The sequence below is a fragment of the Chenopodium album genome, chromosome 11 (genome assembly GCF_948465745.1).
Source record: "Chenopodium album chromosome 11, dcCheAlbu1.1, whole genome shotgun sequence".
In the NCBI taxonomy this organism is placed as follows: domain Eukaryota; kingdom Viridiplantae; phylum Streptophyta; class Magnoliopsida; order Caryophyllales; family Amaranthaceae; genus Chenopodium; species Chenopodium album.
The window spans coordinates 6,652,397-6,673,696 of record NC_137844.1 but is presented as its reverse complement, the minus strand read 5'-3'; positions in this window follow the sequence as shown (position 1 = coordinate 6,673,696).

Sequence of the window (21,300 nt, the reverse complement as noted above, 5' to 3'; positions counted from 1 at the left end):
AGCGAACGAAACCCGACACATCATCTTCTTAGAGGAGAGCTCGGACGTCCGGCTTTTTAGGGTGGCAGTTCTTATTCTACTAACGTGGCCGTCTATTTGGACGTGTCGTTATACGTCCGCCTCTTTTTCGATCTAAGTTAACAGGGGGTTCTTTTTAACCCTTTTGAATTCTAGGTTAAATTTTTCAAAAAATAACCGTTCGGATTCCTGAGCAGGAAAGATGGATTTACCATCTTGCCCCCATAAATTTTGCCTATAAATAGAGGGGCTTTGACCTCATTTTGGCACTTTGGAACTTTAAGTATTTTTAGAGAGAAATCAGAGCTTATAGAGAGAGAAAGTGATTTTCCCCTGAATCTTCAAGAGCTCCGCCGTTCGTTTGAGTTTCTCGGCCAAATTTTGAAGTTTCCGACCATCTTCCAAAGCTTTCTACACGGATAGAGGTAGGCTGACTGCTCTTATTACTTTACCTTTTCTTTTTTTTTTTTTTTAAACTGGCTCTACACTCGGCTTCGTCCGTTTCTCCTCATGAGGTCGACCATTCGCCTGGGACTGAGGAGTCTAGAGAGGACGGAGACGAGTTGTCTCCTTTATGGAGTGGGTCCATTTCTAATGAGTACCAACTCTCATCCACCTATTCTTCTATGTCCCTGCAGTCGAAAATGGCCCTTACGAGGCAAACGTACGATACGGACGTTACAAGAAATCCAGACGGCAGTCCGGTACATCCAAGGGTCCCTTATGACCCAAACAACGTGAACTCACAGACTGAATCCACCACTAACACGGCCTCTACTGGAGGCACTGGATGCTCGGTGGTCGAGATGACCGCCTCCTTTGAGGAGCGCCGAAGGACTCAGGGCGTCTCTTCTTCTAGGGGTGCGTCCGGGCAAACCCCGGAACTAAGGGACCCCCAATATGACAACACGATCATGAACCCCGGCCGAGTTGCTATCTTAGGAGAAACCTCCTTCCTTTTTTGGGGCGGACAGAGGTGGACCGTTCGTCCCAATTCCTAAACCACCCCATCTCCAACATAGCAGGTCGGACAGGCCTAGGACAGGCGTTACTATTAATGAACCGTCCAACCTGCCACCTCACAGTTCCCCTTCTTCGGAAAATCAGGCGGCCGTTGCGAAGACAAAGGCAAGGGTCCTATGGCACCTAAAGGGGCGGCCATTGCTCTAGAAGTAGGAGCTCGGCCAAGGCTGTTGATTTGGACAGAGTCCTGTCCTTTGATTTTGGAGCTGCTCCTCACCCTGAAGAAAAGGAGGCAGAGAATGCAGCAGAATGTGGGAATACGGCCGAAGGTGAGGCAGCGGCCGAGGAGGCCGTTGCAATATTGACACATTCAAGGACCCGTACGCCTGTACGGTGGGTAGCACGGCCTTGGGCTACCTGAATGAGGGCCTGGAAGAGTACAAGGAATTCCTCCAGCTGGGAGAAGGGTTCGAGCTCATGGCCCCGAAAAGGTCTCTTTCGGTGGCCGCCTGGGAAGACGAGCGACCGCGTCGCAGGTCATTCAGCGTCTATCGGGCCGCCCTGGATGTTGGACTTCGATTCCCCCTTCATCCCTTTATTCGTACTGTCCTGGACGAGTACGATATTGCTCTCTTCCGGCTGATGCCGAACAGCTGGGTAAACATTTTTGGTACTTGGTGACGTGCATCCGGACAGGCTTTAAGCTGGACTTTCTGGTTTTCTGCGAGATGCACGCTATGACCCGCCTGAGAAGCACACGGACGGTTGGTTCATCCTTAGCACCACCAAAGACTATATGGTGGTGATGGATCGTGTGTCGAAATGGCGGGACGGGAAGAACCGATTCTACCGCATCAAGACAAAGGACGCGGAGTTCAATCTGCGGATGAATCGGTTTAACGCCAAGCCAATTTAGCTTAGCCGGGGGGATCACAAACCATGCAAACCAACCGTCCACCCTAGCCAAGCTCACGAACTTGACTATTTCAAGGTCAAGAGGGTTAGGAGAGACGACAAATTGGTGGCCGTGCCCCAGAACTGGATCCCCTTGGCTGGCTGGCTCCGGGACCCAATATTTATGCCCGCATGCGGCTTGTACAAGAACCTTCCCCAAGGTGGGGCTTTAACACCTTCTGACGTGTAATACCCCTACTATTTTATTACTCTATCTGTATATTTTATACAGAAAAGTTTGGTTTATTAGTTTTTACTTTCTTTCAAATTTACAAGTAAGTTATTTATATGAAGTTTCGGGACGAAACTTGTTTTAAGGAGGGTAGATTGTAATACCCGAATAATTTATAATATTATATTATATTTTTTTTAAAAAAAATAGTTATTTTTATTTATTAAGATTCTTTTCTAATCTCATATTTTTATTTTAGGGTTCGAAAAGTTTTTAAAACTCTATTTTAATTAAATAGGACTCTTTTATTAACACCTGGCCTATTAATATTCTTGTTAGAGATATCGGAAAATATATGTGTGATATATTTTCCGTATATATCATTTAAGAGAATAATATATTTAGGATATTTATGTTAAGATATTATTTTGAGAATATATCATTAGGATATATGGTATATCTTTTAGGAATATTGTTTCCTATCTTATGAGGTTAGGTTTTGTATAAATACTCAACCTATTGATGAATAATAAACAAGCAAGCAATACAAAAACCATTCTATTATCTCTTCTCTCTAATTTATCATGGTATCAGAGCAGGTTAAATCTTGGGACCGTTCATAAAAATTTCCCCCCTACCGGTGGGTTAGAAATTAAACCCACCGGTGGGATGATCCTTTAGCAAAAATTACCAAATTTTTTTTTAGTTTATTCCGCTGTGCAAGTTAGTGTTGGTGCAGAATTTGAGTTGATGACTTGATGTATACATTACATCATGCGTGGCTTTTCTAAGCATTGAGATCAAAATAAAGTTGTTGGTGTGTCTTTGACTCTCAAAGATGAAAAAAAAAACGGCTCGCTTGTGTCGTGAGACAAGATATATTTGGTTCTCCTTGTGCCGTGAGACGAGGTTTGTGAGTTTATTCGAGCATAATTTTGCTTCTTTGGATTTGAGTGTGGTTTACTCTGAAAGACCAATAAGAAATTTGAGTGTGGTTTACTCTGAAAGGCCAATAAGAAATTTGAGTGTGGTTTACTCTGACAAACCAATATTTGATTGGAGCTCGGTTTTGCTCTGGAAAAACCAAAAATTGTTATATTTGCAGGTTCGAAAAGAATGACGTTCCTGTTTGATTGATGACTGATGAGTTCGAAAAGATAAACGTTCTCATCGTTGAAAAGAAGAGACAAAAATTGAAGGCGACATCACAAGAGTGTGCATCTCGGCTTCAACAAAGTGAAGAATTTCCAATCGCAACGTTCGTGTTACTGCCGTTACGATTGCGGGAGGGTGTTAGAGATATCGGAAAATATATGTGTGATATATTTTCCGTATATATCATTTAAGAGAATAATATATTTAGGATATTTATGTTAAGATATTATTTTGAGAATATATCATTAGGATACATGGTATATCTTTTAGGAATATTGTTTCCTATCTTATGAGGTTAGGTTTTGTATAAATACTCAACCTATTGATGAATAATAAACAAGCAAGCAATACAAAAACCATTCTATTATCTCTTCTCTCTAATTTATATACTCATAAGATAGGAAACAATATTCCTAAAAGATATACCATATATCCTAATGATATATTCTCAAAATAATATCTTAACATAAATATCCTAAATATATTATTCTTTTACATGATATATACGTAAAATATATCACACATATATTTTCCGATATCTCTAACAATTCTTAAACCCTAACCATTATAAATATTTTGTTGCTTCATTATTATTATTATTTTTTTTTAATCCAGTTGCCGTAATCTGGCTTCCTCCTCTTATGCTGTGCTTTAATTTGGAACAAGCAATTGCTTAAGCTCCACTAGCAATTAAGCAATGTAATTCTCTTCTTATAACTTCAGGCCTTTGATTATTATCTTATTTCTCCACCAAACCTTTTGTCATGATAATTACTTACTATATGTAAGTCCACGTATTCCATTTAACATGTCGTTTCGCAAGGAGTGCAATTCATGAGTCGAGAGGAACGCAATGTATTACCCTTCTCTTATATTTCTTTAATTGTTTCCGAAAGGTAATCACACGAACCTTATATTGGAGTTGTTTATATTATATTTCGTATAGTTATGTGTGAATTATATGATTTAGTATTTGTAATGGTGTACGTATGTATATATGATTAATTATTATGATATTATGTGATTTGATTGGATTTGAGTTTCGTATTATTTTGTTGTATATATAATTGATCGTACAACTATATTAGGATTTTTAATGTTGTTGCTATAGAGAGTATTGTTCTAGAGGTTTTAGGATTATCAATGAAGATTATTATATTGGGTTGAGATTTGATTAATTTTGGGTACTAGTATTAGCCCTATAAGAGTTGAGATATTTTATGAACCGAATATGTCGTCATATATGAATTGGGAACTTGTGCCAATATTGAGATATTATTTTTTTTTTATCATATGAAAGATTATTTGATCAAGTATGAGATCAAAAGGTTGAGAATTATTATATTTTATTCTTGGTTTGAGGCTCGGCGTTATATAACTTAGTCCTTGGCATGTTGGTAAGGAGATAATGATCATGAGTTAAGAATGAGGTACAATCTTAATAATTTATTTTTCTATGGTCCCCTACAGTGGGAATTGGCCCGTATGTGGTCTGCTTTAAGGTATTTTCTAGTTGTTGTGAGTATTCAAGTTTTTATACTTGTTGGTTTTATTCGAATTACCCATGTCCAAGGCTAGGTATAGAACAATGAGCATGGCACACTTATGGGTTATATGAGTTGATGATTGAGTAAAGGTTCGTATTATTATTCGAGGTTGAGTTGATCAATGGTTACTTTTCTCAGAGTACAATGTGTAATGTAGTTTGAACTACATTGTTTAATTGAGCTAGTAATGTTGATTATTTTGCTATACTCTGTATTCTGATATGTGGTGATTACTCAGCTTTTGCTGACGTGTGTGGGTTTGTTTGTTTTGTTGTGCTATTTGTGTTTGCGGCCATGTCTTTTTCTTATGGTGGCCCTGCGACGATCTATTTTGGAATTTGTCCATAATAGTGAGCAGTCAAGATTTTCTAAGCAGGTTAAGCAAGTGATCATAGCTAAAGGAGCTCAAGTGTTTCGATTAGTTTGTTATAACGAGTTTATAAAGTTGTACAAATAGCTCACTTAGATTTATTGGGTTGTAATTATTGGGATTTTGTAAGCCTTAGCACTTGACAGGTTGTCGAGTGTGGCGGTAATACCTCTGATTTAGGTGTATGCTTCCGCAATTTTATTTAAAGGTTGTCTATTTTTCCTCTATTTATTGTTTATTATTAGTTAGTAAATCGGGGTTGTTACAAAGTGGTATCAGAGCTTAGGTTCGATTTAATTACCACTAAAGTTACTTTAAAGTTTTTTTTGGCGCCTAACGTTTTAAATCTTATGATTCTGGATTTTGTGACGTGATTTAAGGTTAAACATTAATTTCAAAAAATTATTTTATTTTAATTAAAATAATTTGGCATTTTAAATAAAATATATGTATCTTTATAAATTACTATGTTATTATTTTTTTTTTTGAATTAGTTGAATCTGCGTACTTATTTTATTCTTTGAACCTTAGTATTATTTATTTAATTTTATGTGTGAGATTTGGGGTAGTCTTAAGAAGGGCATATAGGACAGATAATTTCTTTTTATGTGCATTGTAATTTAATTCTTGGTGCTATTTATTTTGAATGTAGTTATTATGCAAATTATATTTAATTGTATATGTTTTATATAATCATGCAAATTTGGGTATTGTGATCACCTAGAATCATGTGTAAGGATTAAATAATACAATATAGATTAATTTGTGATGATTTGTGCAATGTAATGTGTATATATGGATGATCATTATATAAAGCATGTAATTATGTGACTATTTGTTTATGCTTATTTAATGATATTATTTATTTGGTGCTTTAGGTTATGGGTGAGATCTATATTTTTATTATTTGATATCTCCTTTAATCTTTGCAACCAATGAGTGTTTATTTGAGACACATTATGATCAAATTAGGAATATACTTGGAGAATTGATGATATATATTTGGTGATGATTAACTACAAGAGAGGAGTGTATGAATTTTGCTTTGGTCAAGCCGCCATACTTTAAGGAGAGTGGAGACCCTGCTTTTCTGTAGAACTAGGTAGTGAAAGATGAGTTTTTGTTGCTTTGAATTGCCATGAGAATTTAAGGAGCATAACTTTGGTGGAAAGAGAATAGAGATACGCTTCGTGAGACAATTGACTTTCGTTGGAAGAATTTGAAAACCAAGTTGGAGAGAAGAAAATTTTGAGGAGCCAACGGATTCATAGACATGGAAATATAAATCAGGCCTTTTGGGTTAATTAATGTATTAACAATCATTATGGACTTAATGAATAGAGTATTACATGATTACACTAGTTCGATAAATTTATACATAAAGTGTGAGGAGTGAGTATGATCATAATGGACATTTGAGGATTTTGTTGACAACTTTTAGGGACGACCTGTAATATGCTAAGTTTTCGAAGTGTGAGTTTTATTAATGACTGAAAGTTACATTTTGGGACAAAAATTCAAGTGGTGAGTAAGTGGCCTACACCTAACACTGTGACCAATATAAGGAGTTTATTGGGATTAGATGTTTAAGGAGGTTTGTGAAGGATTTTTGAGGATTGTTGTATATACCTTGATGGAAGAAAGTTAGTTTGAATGGGATGAGAAGTGTAAACAAGCTTTTTAACTCTTAAGAACATTTAACCATTGGACTTGAAGTTTATACTGATATTCTCAAAAACGAGTTGAGGTGTGTGTTGCAACAAAATGGGAAAATGATAATGCTTCTCGCCAAGACAAATCTTATGAGACCAATTACCCGACCATGATCTTGAGATTGCATATATATTGTTTACATTGGAGATTCATTTGAAATACAGTGTAACCTGTAAGATTTTTACAGATTTTAATAGCCTTCGGTTGTTAGCTAAGGAGAGTTAAAGGGATTATTGAGTGCCTATGAAATGAACTATTCAAATTTGAGGAAATTATAGAAAAACAAGTTGTGGATAAATTATTGCAGAAAGAAGAAATGAAAAAGAAATGCCTAATGATGTTATTGAGGTGAGTTACGGGGGCGTAACTCTTTTCTTTAAGAGGGGTAGAGTGCGATGTAATTCCATGCTTTTTACCTCATTTATGCTATTTATTGCTTGAGTTTGCATGATTTTGCTTATTATTATACATTATTATTGTGTTTACATGCAATAAAAGCGTGTAAACTTTGGCCAAGTATGAGTTCATTGAGTATAAAGTTCAGTTTGTTGAGTGTACATGATGAGGATCAAGCAATTTACAGCAATACAAAACATAAAAGTTAGAATGGTTTTGGAAAATTTATGGTTCTTGGGTTAAGTTTCGAGGGCGAAACTTCTTTTAAGAGGGGTAGATTGTAATCCCCCGTATTTTCAAACTAATAAAATTATATTTATTTATTATTTATACAGATAATTTTATTTTATTTTAATTTTATAGTTTGAATTGTTTTGATGAAAAAGTAACAATATTTTCATTATTAGTAAGCTAAATTATTAAGTCTTAATCTAAATTATAATTCTCTTTTAAGTTTATGTTAGCCCAATATTTAATCTTACTCAAGCCTATACCAATCCTACTCCTACTTGGATTAGGAAACTAAAGCCCAAATAAAAACCCCAAAACCCTCAAACCCTTCTCCTCTTACGTAAAAAAAAAAAAAAAATTCATTCACCCTTTTTCCTCCTCCTTCTCTCCTCTCTCACGACATTCACAAAAAAAAAAAAAAAAACCTTGAAACTCGAACTGCTGCTGCTGCCCCGCCGACGCACCACCACTCCGACCACCTCCTGTTCGCCGTCGACCTTTGCCCAGCCACCGCAGCTACAGTAGTTGCCCCTCTTCTTCTCCCCTTTTCTTTACTTCTTTTTATTTTATTCAATTGATTTAAAGTTCTAATCTTTGCTTGATTTTTTGATTCTAAATTATTATTATTATGGTATGATATTATACTTGGGTTATAGAAGATTATAAATTTATGAGTTTTATCATGTTTAATTTTTTGAATAAAATTTCAGATTTGGTTTAATTAAAAATTAAGGGTTTAAATGTTGATTTTTCATGGTTTTAGGGTTTAAAACGTGCTAATTAAGTTATCTAATTATATTATGTGTAAATTATGTTTAAGTTCAATTATTTTGATTATTAATAAATTTTCAGATTTGAATAATGTATATTTTAGGGTTTAAGTTGTGAAATTTGATGGTTTGGTTAAGTTTTTATGAAACTAATTGAATTCTAATTATGTATTTCAAGTTTAGATTGCTGCATTCATACATTCTATTATTAAATTAAATTTTCAGATTTTTAGTCTTGGTTTTAAGGGTTTTAAATCATGGTTTTATGATGAATTTTTAGGTTTTCGACATACTAACCTACTATATAATGATTATTTCAAGTAGAGATGTTTATGAGTTTGTTTTATAACCTTTAACATAATTTTCAGATTATAATCCGTACCTTAAAGTTGCTGGAATTTTATGTTATAAGCTATATTTTCATGATTTTGACATATAAACTTATAGTTGAACTATTGGAATATTAACTTTGACTATTGTGAGTAATTTAAAGGCATTATTTCAATGATTTAGGGGGTTTTAAAGTAGTTTGGTATTGCTGTAAATTTGGTTGTTTGGGTATTGATTGAAATCTTATTGTTTGGTTTAGGAGAGGACTTTATAGAAGGTGATTTCTAGTTGGTTAAGTGGCCAACCAATTTGTTTACTCAAGGTACGTACAAGTTACAAAACCTTGCTTTTAGGTGCATGTTTAAGGATGGATCGAGAACTTAGTATCATGTCTAGGGATGACTGGGTTAAATTGTTTGGTTATACATTGTGAATTTCATTTGATGTGCACTATTCCTTATTGCAATTATTGGTTATGTACTAATTATGCAAGGTGCGCTTAGAGGCAAAGGTATGTGATTGGTGAAATGATTTAATTATTACTCATTCATGATTTAATGAAATAGGATGAGTAAAGGAATGGTTCATGTCTTATAAGACAAGGTTAAGAGTTTGGGGTGCCTTATGCACTCAAGGTGTTTATACACCGAGGTGGTAAAGGAATAAATAATAAATGTTGCTTGCCACTAATAAATCAAGAATTGAAATTGAAAAGTTGTTTTACTTGATTGAATTGATATTGGATTGATTGAATTGTTATGCATATGAGTCATCACCAAGTCTAAACCTGTAAATCACGTAAAGTGCAAGATGGATGAGCAATAAAACTCTGGATTGGTGCACTTCTGGAGTAATGACAATCAGGGGTTGGGGTATTAGCCGTGTACTTTTCTCGAGGCCGTCTGATCTACGAGTCTCTTATTTCAAATATTTTTCAAAACTAGGAGTTAGGTGAGATCTCATACTAACTACGGTCACGGAGTCGCGCCCGTGGTCGTTGGATGTTTATTGATGTTTCCGAAAAGGAGGCATGGGGTTTTCTTTATTGATGTTCTAAATAGAGCATGGGTTGGACAACCTTGTCTATTGCTTAATCCAATGAATAAATTTAAATGAGTTAGCTACTATTAACTAATGAAGTCTTAATAAAATTGATAGTTGAGTCGTGTGTTGAGTCTATAACTTAATGATGCATGATGAATGATTATTAGTAGCATGTCATGGAATTCTTATTCTGTTTCACAGCTTGTATGTACTCAGCTTTGCTGATTGCGTGCTTTTGTGTGTGTGTGTTTCTTTGGTCATGGCCTTCGCCTTTCAATGACCCTGTGACGATCCAATTTTTACACTTGTAATATTGGGGAGCAGATTAACCACAGGTTCTTACACATGCAGCATCCGCATCAGGGTTGTGGGATTTTGAGTGGAGAGTTGGTTAATGTTCGCAGTTTATTTTCTTTTGCAAGTTTGAATTTATTCTAACTTGGTTTATTTCTACACTACTTTTTCTGATTTGAATTTATTTCAACTCCAGTTTTATTTACTTACTACTTTTGATGGGTTTTGAATAAGGGCCTTAACGGTTCCAACTTGTAATACTTAATTTGGTTTTATTCGTTGGTTTTGAAATTTATTTATAACTGATTTAGTATTTTCGCTGCTAATTTCTGATATAGCCTTAACGTTTGAACATGTGGTGGTAGCACGCCAGTGATTCTCTTGAATTTTGTTCAGGGTATTCGCAGGTTTAAAGAGAGAATTATTGGGGTGTTACATGACGTCCGCATACTTTCTTTTGTAAATTTTTCTAACTGTTTTCCAAATCTCTTTTTTGCAGAGGAAGCGTATGCCATGCTGGACCAGGAGCAGAAGGGGGAAATCTATATGTCCGAGATTGACCTTACTCGGTACAAGGCTCGGCAACGGGCGTACAAGCAGAACAAGGAGGTACGGACCATCTCTTTCTCTTTTCCTGTTCTTTTCTTCTTCCTTTGTTTATATCTTTTGCCGAGCTGGTATGTTGGGAGGAGAATCCTTTCCTTTTTCACTCGGACTTTCCCTTTCGTCCGTGTTGGCATGCTAGGGAGGGGCTTCTTCCCTTATTTACACAGGCTCTTCTCTGCGTCCGCGTTGGTATACTTGGAAGAGGCTCCTTCCCTTTTTTACACGGACATGGATTTGTTTTAGTGTCTTTTTGTACTAACTTCTTTCCTTTTTTGTCTTCTCCATTTATCCACTCCTACCCCAAGGGCGAAGCTGAAGGCGCCGGCCACCTCTTCCAAGGACAAGGCATCCAAGACTAGGAAGTTGGTCACTTCTAAAACCCCTTCCGATCCTGCGGCCAAGACAATGCCGCGGATTGCTGCAAAGCAATCCAAAGGAGAGCAACCCCAGCTGTCACCAAGTGGGAGTCTCCAAGTCCGTGGATCCGAAAACAACGTCGGTCCATGATATGTTGAGGCGGACAATGGCGGCCCTATTAAGAGGGTCAAAAAGTCAGGCTGGTAAGCAGCTGCCGATCATATGACTGAGGAACCAACCGGCCGTACGGGTGAAGAGGGGGAAGAACCTCTACCTCCTCCTCCCTTCACCTTCAACCTTCCTTCTCCTCCCAGCTTCTCAAACGGTTAGTCAAAGTTTCATACTTGTGCTTTCTTGCAAGCTTTTTGTTGGCTTGTTTTTACATTTTTTGCGGCCGCGCGCAGATATTGCGGAGGAGATGAACATGAAGCTGCCCGGCCAGTCGCTGACTGGTGCGGACAGAAAAGCCATGAGAGAATCCACGGTTAGGGCCGTCCCCCAAGAGCAGCGAGACAAGCTAAGGGGGATCAATGAGGGCTTCCTCGGCCCCATGCTGAACTGTAGGGCTTCAATGACGGTAGATTTCATGTTTAAGTGCTGCATTTCCCCTTGCCTCAACCCATTTCGTGAAGTAGTCGACAGCTATAAGCACATAGGCTTTGGCCGGATGCTGGTGTATACATCCCTAAGATGTCCATGCCCCATTTTGCAAAAGGGAGGGGACTACTTATAGTCGATAAGCTGTTGACCGGTCGATGGATCAGGGTGGCAAACCTCTGACACTTGTCACATTTTTCACCATTTTCATGGCGTCTGTATTCATGCTTGGCCAGTAATACCCCAGGTGGGTAGCCTTTTCAGCTAAGGCATATCCGCCTATATGGGATCCACAATGCCCTTAGTGGAGGTCGTCCAACACATCATGCCCTTTTTTTGGGGTGATACAGTTCAAGTATAGTTTCACAAAAGCTTTCTTGAACAATTTCCCTCTCTTCATTTCGAACCAGGCCGCTCTCTTCTTCATCAGCCATCTCTCTTTTGGATCGTCCGGGAGTCCCCATCCCTTAAGTATGAGATAACTCCGTCCATCCATGAGGAGCTTCTATCAATGATTTGTACAGGCTCGACATCGATACTCCTCTTTTATTTTACTTCCTAAAACACTGATTTGGGAGTATTGCATGATGCCGAGGATGCCAATTTTGAGAGCGCGTCCGCTTGATGATTTTTAGAACAGGGGACTTGCTGCAGGGTAAAATGCTCTGGGCTCTCGGCCTCCTCTTTGACCATCTGCAAGTATTTTATCATGGTCAGCTCCTTGGCTTCATAGTCACTATTCACTTGGTTGACTATCAGCTGAGAGTCTGAGCTTGCATTAACTTTTGTTGCCCCGGCCGCCTTACACATTCTAAGGCCGGCCAGTAGGGCTTCATACTCAGCCTCATTATTAGAGGCTTGGAACTGAAATCTCATTGCATATTCAAACTTATCTCCCTCGGGAGACTGACAAATGATCCCAACACCACATCCGGTTGCTATTGCACTACCATCCACATACACTTTCCAGATTTGGTCCCCAGCCGGCTGCAAATCCGACCGAGTCATCTCAGTTATAAAATCAACAAAGGCTTGCCCCTTGATTGCCCTTCTGGGTTCGAACATGATGTTGAAACCTCTCAGCTCTAAGGCCCATTTAAGCATGCGGCCGCTGGCTTTCAAAGTTGCAAACAGCTTCTTGAGTTGCTGGTCCGTATAGACCACAATTGAATGCGCCAGAAAATACGGCCGAAGCTTCTTTGATGCCATATACAATGCAAGGCCAAATTTTTCAATAGGGGGATATATAAGCTCGGCGTTATGCAAAACATGGCTGATGAAATATACCGGAATCTGATAGCCGTCCCTTTCAGCAAGCAGGACGGCACTTAAAGAGTGTTTTGAAATAGCAAGGTACATGTATAACTTCTCGTCTCTTGAGTGGACTGACGAGCCGAGGCAATGTATGCAAATGGCTTTTCAGCTGAATGAAGGCTTCTTCGGCCTCCTCTGTCCACTCGAACATTTCTTTCTTCTTGATAGTCTGAAAAAAGTATCGGCACTTATCCCCTGATCTTGACAAGAATCGGCCAAGGGCGGCTAAACATCCCGTCAATCTTTGCACTTCTTTCATTATCCTCGGCGACTTCATGTCCAAGACGGCTTGAATTTTCTCAGGGTTGGCCTTAATTCCTCGTTGATCAATCAAAAATCCGAGAAATTTACCGGACTCAACACCAAAGACACACTTCTTTGGATTTAGCATCATCTTATCCCGCATGAGTTCGGTAAATGTTTCTCGTAGATCTTTCAGATGTTCGGCCGGCTCCTTCGACTTGACTATCATGTCGTCGATGTATGCTTCCATATTCCGGCCGATCTGATCTCTAAAGATCGTATTCACAAGCTTTTGAAATGTAGCGGGGCATTCTTAAGGCCGAATGGCATAACTTTATAACAGTACATCCCCTGCTTAGTCACAAATGCAGTTTTCTCTTGATCTTCTTCCCATAATGGGATCTGGTGGAATCCGGAGTCTGCGTCCATAAAACTCATGAGAGCATGTCCAACCGTAGAGTCAACCAGTCGGTCAATCTTAGGCAAGGGAAATCCTTCGGGCATGCCTTGTTGAGATCTGTATAGTCCACGCACATCCTCCAGGTTCCATTCGGCTTTTTCACCAACACAACATTGGTTACCCAGTCTAGATAGTAGCACTGCCGAATGAAACCAGCGTCCATCAGCTTGGCGTCTGATTCCTTTCCTCCCCATGATTCCGCTTTTTCTGTCGAACGGGCTTAACAAGTGGGTTTACAGCTAGCTTGTGCACGGCCAGGTCTGGGCTGATACTCAGCATTTCACTTACTTCGAACGCAAATACATCCTTGAATTCTCTCAATAACTTGATTAAATCATCTCCAAGCAAACCCGCTGCTATAGTGCCGACCTTGACTGTCCGATCAGGTTGATCAGGTCCAACACTACATCCTGATGATCGCCGGCCGGCTGGGGTCTCAATTCTTCTGGCCGTCCGACGATCATTAACTGCTACGCCTGATCGACCATGACCTGCTTGCACTTTTGGCCGACCATGGGCTGAGGTTGGCTAGCCGGTCCGCCCAGATATGGCACCTGGTCGAGCGGCTGGGTAAATTGCCCAAACTGTCAGAGGACGTTTGGGTTATGCGGCAGAAAAGCATTAAAATTTTGAGGAATCTGATATTGGACTGGTTGAATTGGCTGAACTGGAATGGGTCCAACACCCCCAAATCTCCCTCTACGGAAATACTAGTATAATACGTATAATTATACCGTAGAGATAGACTTAGGCGTATTACTGCCGCGTGATTACGCAAGGCTACTCAAACCTACTAAAATAACCCAATACTTTGCAGCGAAAACTTCAAAACTCTTCTTTATTAACAATAACTATAAATAGAAACCAATGTCATGAGTACTCAAATTAAATACAAGACCAAAACTCCTAATTTAGATGAAACCATTCCCGGGACTCCATATGCTCAATTATTGACTCCACCTGAAATTAGTCAACACTGCTTACCATTAAGGTAAACAGGGTGAACCAAAACAAATAAGAAGTACGGGTTAGCAAAATATGCTAAGTACGATAAGTGTAAGATAATTAAACTCAATTTATTTGCAAACATGCATTTGAAATCAATTCCAATAGTTAATCCAAGAATTCCAAACTCATGATTCAAAATCGATTCTCAATATTCCAATATCAATAATCAATAAAACCAATACCAATTATTTTAAAACCAATTCCTCATATTAAAAACCCAATTCCTCCATAATAAACCAATAAAACCAATTAAACCAATTCCTCTCCCAAGTGTGCACACCCCCCAAGCTAGTCTCCTTATGTAACAAGGCTATTCTTGAGGAAAGACCCGATCATACAAAGTCCAAGGCCTTATCAATATACCAAATCCTCATAGTGGGATTACTAACATGCTTATAAAGCATAAATAATAAATTAATTCAATGATTCAATAAATCCTCTTTAAATCCAATAATTCCAACCTTTAATAATAATAATTCAAACCCTTTTTTTTTATAAATCCAACATGCTTTCAAAACCAATCCTTTTTAAACATGAATAATAAATTAATTAATCGAAACATGTTATAAAAATCAATACTCCAATTTAATTATTAAAACCAATCTTTTAAACATACTTTTATTTCATAAACCATAATTCAAGTCAATTTAATTCAATCACCATAAAATCATTCAAACATGCTCATTCAAATCAATCACTTTCAAGGTATCTAGCCACCTAACGTACCTTGATCCTCGTTTAGCAAAAACACTTCAAAAGAACTCTCAAGTAACTTGATCAAAAACACCCTACAAATAAATATAACCTTAATCAATATAAGGTTAACAAATAATCACAAATAATTAAATTAAAAACCCTCAACTATATGTACATGAACCTTTTAAATTATTTTTCATAAACATCATTAAAAATCGAATTTTATATAATTAAAACTACTCATAATAATTTTTATAAATCCCCCATAATAATAATAATAATAATAATAATAATTGAATAAGAGAAGAGAAGAAGAAAAGATAAGAAACCAAGGAAAAGAGAAGAATTGGATTTTTGTTGGAAAGAATAGGCAGAACTTGCGGAGGCTATAACTCCTTCGATATAACTTCGAATTGGGTGATTTTTGAGCCTAACCTCAAGGATTTTTTGAGAGAAACAATCTTCTGTGAAACAGAAATACCCCAAAAACTGACCAGAAGTGCCCGAAAATTGGCTTCAAAGATAAACGGGATGATTTGTGTAAAAAGAGGAGAAGAAAAGAAGAGAATTGATGTGAAGAATGTGAGAGGTATGGAGTGGTATTTATAGGCTAGCTCATGCAAAAATTATGGCAAGAGAATTTGGGAAGAATTATGGTAAGTAGGGTTTAAGGGATTACTTGGAGAAAAGAGTAAAGATTTAAGGAAAGTTTTGATATTAAAGATATTGTGTATAATTGAATATGGAAGGTATGTATGTCATGAAAAATAGTAAGGAAATTGGAATTACTTGAGGAATAATTAAGAAGAATGAATGGCAAGAAAATATGATGATTGGATATTAAAAAGATGGAGAATTAGAATTAAGGAAAATAGGAGATTTTGGGAGATAATTAAAAATATAATTTTACCAATTAAATTCCCCCAAAATATTTCATGAGGGCCGAAAATATGGAGCTTACCATAGCTCTAATTTTCGGATTCCTCTAGATATATTTAGGAATATTTTGCTCGGTTTTTAAGGAATAAAATAATTGTATATAGAATAATAATTAATTAATTAAATACCAATTATTTACCAATAAATAACCAAGAAAAATCAGACTTTCCATTCATGGAAAATCCAAAAATCCTAGCTAGTTATTAGGTAATTTCGGCCATAATAATTAATTAATTAAAATATTATTTTGCTTTAATTAAAATATCCGAAATATGTAAATAATCAGATTTTTAAAATAGGATAAATGGATAATAAATCTTATCCAAAATAATAATTTGTTTTTAAAATACTTTTGGTGCCAAAATTCAAATATCATTTTGGCTCCAAGATTTAAATAATAAGTTGAATTACTAAAATACCCTTTTTAGAAAATAACAATTAATTAATTAATTAGGAAAATACGTATAAAAATACGAGGTATTACAGTACTCCCTGGCGTCCCTCCAGCGTTGAGACGGCTCAGGATCCTCCCTTTGAGGCTGTTTGGTCTGCCCCCCAGCCGACTACGTTCTCTCAAGGAGCCTTGACAGATTCGTCCTTGGCACCCTAGGAGACCTTCCATGCGGCCGGCGGAAAGGGGTATTCCCAGCATCTTCAGCATTAACGGCCTTGCTCTGACTTCTTCTCTAAGTGCCATCCTTCACCCTTCTGGACGGCTGTCTGGAGGTAGATGGCCTCTTTTCTTCCAACTCCTTTCGAAGCTTATTCAGAGCGACCTTTAGGGAAGCAGCAGTAACTGGTAGATCCTCGACCTCATGGAAAGTGGTGATCAGAGGGTCACTAGAATTGATTGTTGTGGCTATATCCTCTACATGGCCGTCCTGAATAGGGTCAGGGCCGATATTAGGTGTCTGACCATCTATTCCCATTACGGACGAGTGTCCCCACAGACGGCGCCAAATGTTTCGGGGATTTTTGGAATCCCTCGGGACACTGGTCACGCCCTGCTAGCAGCAAGACTTGGACACCTGCAAAACAATGAATATTCCGGTGACGGAATATTTGCCTCCGACGGTCAAGTTAGTAACCAGAAATCGAAAAAGCGAGAGAGAGAAAGTAGAGAGAAGCTAAAGTTATTTAGTGCTCTATTTTAATGTTATGTCACAATCCACCCCTCCCATCATAAATGATTGGGGTATTTATAGGGCTTGGAATTTGTGCTCCTTTAGGGTTTGTGCCCTAAATTTCCGTGTCTTGATTGGCTGCACAATCAGGTGATGACACGTGTCAGATTGGGGCGCCGTTTTGCGGCTTTCTACAGTAATTTCGGGATTTGGGCTCTGGTGTAAGAAAAGCCCTTTTTCTCTCATTTCAGGTGGTCTTTTGAGCTTTTACACGTGTCATCTTCCCATAGGGACACGTGTTACCCTTTGATTGGGCCACGTGTCACTACGGGATTGGACCACGTGTAAGGGGTATTTTTTTTACCCAAAACATATAAAGTTAAAAACTTAAAACCAATTCCATCAATACAAAGTCTAGAATGAACCCAATGCATAATAACTTCCCTAATTTTTGTTCATCCATTTTATGGTATTACTTTAGCTTAGGTTTCAGATTTCAATTTTTTCAAAACTTGAAGATAATTGAAATCTTCAATTATTAGATGCTGATTATCTCATTTGATGATTTGAATATTATACCAGTTATGTGATTTGTATTAGAAGTTTTTTTAACTGTTAGATGTCGATTTTCTTATTTAATTTGAATATTATACGAGTTAATCGATCAATTTGTACTAGTAACATTTTTAAAATTTAATTTTTAGCATACATGTTATTTAGTGTTTGAATATTTTACAAATCAACCAAATTTTCGATTTTTTTCCTATTAATTTTTTGTATTTTGTGTGTATGTGTTTTTGTTTTTGTTTCTTCAGTATCTCATGTCATTGCAACAGAAGGCCAACTAGTACAATATAATTGAGACACACCATCATAGTAAGCAATTTGCAGCATATTTAATTTCCACCATTTGAAGAGCCATTCCAGTTACTTCAAAAAAAAAAAAAACAAAGGGAACAAATTAAACTATGATCCATACATTACTTAGAGTATAATTTTTGCCTTTACATTAACAAACTTAATCACAATTTTTTTTTTTAATTTATAATTAATTTTAGAGATAAAATATTAAGCTATTTTAAGCACTTCGGCAAATTTATACTCCGTAATGCTTGTCAAAAAAAAAAAAAAACTCTGTATTGAATTTGAGTATAAGGATCAATAATATATATAATAAGGATCTGTTCTCTTCACCTTAATTTCATTTCAGTTCCTAATTTCCTTCTCTTATAAACAACTCATTTCAATTCAGTAAATTAATTAGAACATGCCCTTATTAGTACATAATTAATCAAAAAAAAAGGTCCTATTCATAGAGGTGATTAAAGTTAGCCCGGCCCAACTCGGCTTGATTTGGGCGGGTTTTGGGAAGAATTTTTTGGCCCAAAATCAGGTTGGGTCCAACCCAGCCCGAAAATTTATTTGTTTTTGGCGAGTTTGGAATTCATATTTAAATTTATTTTTTAAGCCCCGTCCTGAAAATGGTCCGAAAAGCCCGTACGGCCCGACCATTTTTGGGCACGTATGGCACAAAAAATTCTGCCCCGAAGCTTGGCCCGACCAAACTCGGCCCGAGAAGTGGGCTTATTCTTCCCGGTCCGGCCTGCCCAATGATCACCTCTACATGTTCACTTCTCCTTATAAAAATTAAAAATAATTTCAGATTAGCAATAACATGTTCAGTTCAGTATATTAAAAATAAGTTTAGTTTAGTAAAAATAATTTCAGTTTAGTAAAAATTAGTAACTTTAAAGAGGATATATAACATAAAATCAGTAAAAATACTTTCAGTTGAGCAAAATTAATTTCAGTTTAGTAAAATTAATTTTAGTTTAATAAAATATAATTTAAGTTCAATAAAAATAATTTAAGTTCAACAAAAATAATTTCAGTTCAGCAAAAATAAGGTGAAGTGAACGGGGCTTAAGTAGAAATAAGTTGAACCAAACATGGCCTTAAATTACTATGGACCTATTGTATCGCAAACTTTTAGCTGGAATCGTGCCCATCCATAGCTGGTTGGTCTCGCGCAACACAAACAAACATTTACAACAACAACAAAAAAATGAACATTTACTGGAAAAAAAAACATTTATTTCTGAATATTGCAATATATAAAAATGAAAATTTATAATATAAGAGTAAAATTATAAAACTGAAAAAAAAATTAAAAAAAAATAAATTGTACATCTAATATTATATAACTTAATATTTTAGTTGTAAATAAAAATGAACATATAATGTTGTTGCTTATTCATCAACATATTTTTAAGCTTCAAGTAAAATACCTTGATTTGTTCAATTCTCTTAAATGGATATCTTGCAATTCGTTGTATGATTTAATACGGAGTACCAATTAAATAAGTCAATAATATGTTTTTCTTAATAATGAACAAAATGCTAATATAGAACATTATTAATGCTTCTATATAAAAAAAATTAAAAAAAAAACATTATTAATGCTAATGTTAATTGAACATCCTTCATTATTAAAAAAAAAAAAACAAAAACAAAACAAAACAAAAATTTTATACAACTAAACAAACCTCAAAAATTTGTATTAATTAAAAAAGAAAATGAACATTTATTTTATAAGAATGGACATGATACTACATGAAAATAAACATTTGATTATTGGGAAATACAAAAGTATTGTAAAATATGTTCAATTTAAGATGTTAATTTTTTTTTATAGTAAATGTTCATTTCTCGACGAGGGACTGGCCATAGTTGATTGGGCTCGAGTCCAACTATTAACGATTGCCTACTTTACAGCTGTTGAAGGCTGGTCTCGAGACCAGGTAGATATTTATGGTTCCTCGTTCAGAAATGAACATTTACTATAACAAAAATAAACATTTTCTAACTGAACATATTTTACAATAATTTTGTATTTCTCAATAATTAAATATTCATTTTCATGCAGTATGATGTTCATTCTTAATAAATAAATGTTCGTATAGTATTAGATTTTTTTTTTTCAGTGTCATAGTCTCTTTATTTTATCTTATATTATAAATGTTTATTTTTATATATTGCAATGTTCAATTACTAAATGAACATTTACTTACACGAAAGTGTACAAAATACATGCGCACTTTTTATTGCATAGACGTTAAACAATAACATTAAAGAGAGACTATGAAATGATATGTTCATTTTTTACAACTGAAATGTTCAGTTATATAACATTAGATGTACAATTTTTTTTTTTTTTTCAGTTTCATAGTCTCTTTATTTTATTCTTATACTACAAATGTTCATTTTTTCTAATAAATGTTTATGTTATTTCTAGTAAATAAACTTAAACAAGGAATATACTCACAATCAACCGTAGAGAAGGAATAAAAAAACACACAAAATTATTCAATAAATAAAAACTGCCTTGAATCAAAAAAGCAATAAATAAACTTACATTCATCCAATAATGAAGGAATAATTACAGATGAACAATCAGTAGCAAACTCCAATGTTATTCATAAACAAAAAAATTGAAAATCTTGAATACCTTGAATATGTAGAACAATTCAACACCAGAAATTAAAAATTAAAAAAAAATGTGAGAGAAAATATTGTAAATCCAGAAGGGAGAGAAATGTTGAATTAAATGAAAACAAATACTTTATATACTCAACAAAGGAAACCAATATAGCTAGAAAATAAAATTGGAGATAAAAGTTAAAAAAGAAAGCATCGTCATTTAGAGGAAGGATCAGCCATATAAGAGTGGGTTCCATACCACAAAACGGTGTCGTTTTGGCGAGGGACCATCAAATGGTAGATGGTCTTTAGACTAGGCAAAAATTTGCATTGTATTTATAAAGCTTCAAGCTTAGTGGGTTAGCCTATAAGGAGCATAAGTGAACCACTAAGGACCTGTTTTGATTTACTGAATTGAGCTGAAATGAACTAAACTAAACTGAATTAAATTGAATATTTTATGAAAGAAGAAAATTAAGAACTGAATTGAAATTAAGTTGAAGAGATATACGAGCTTGT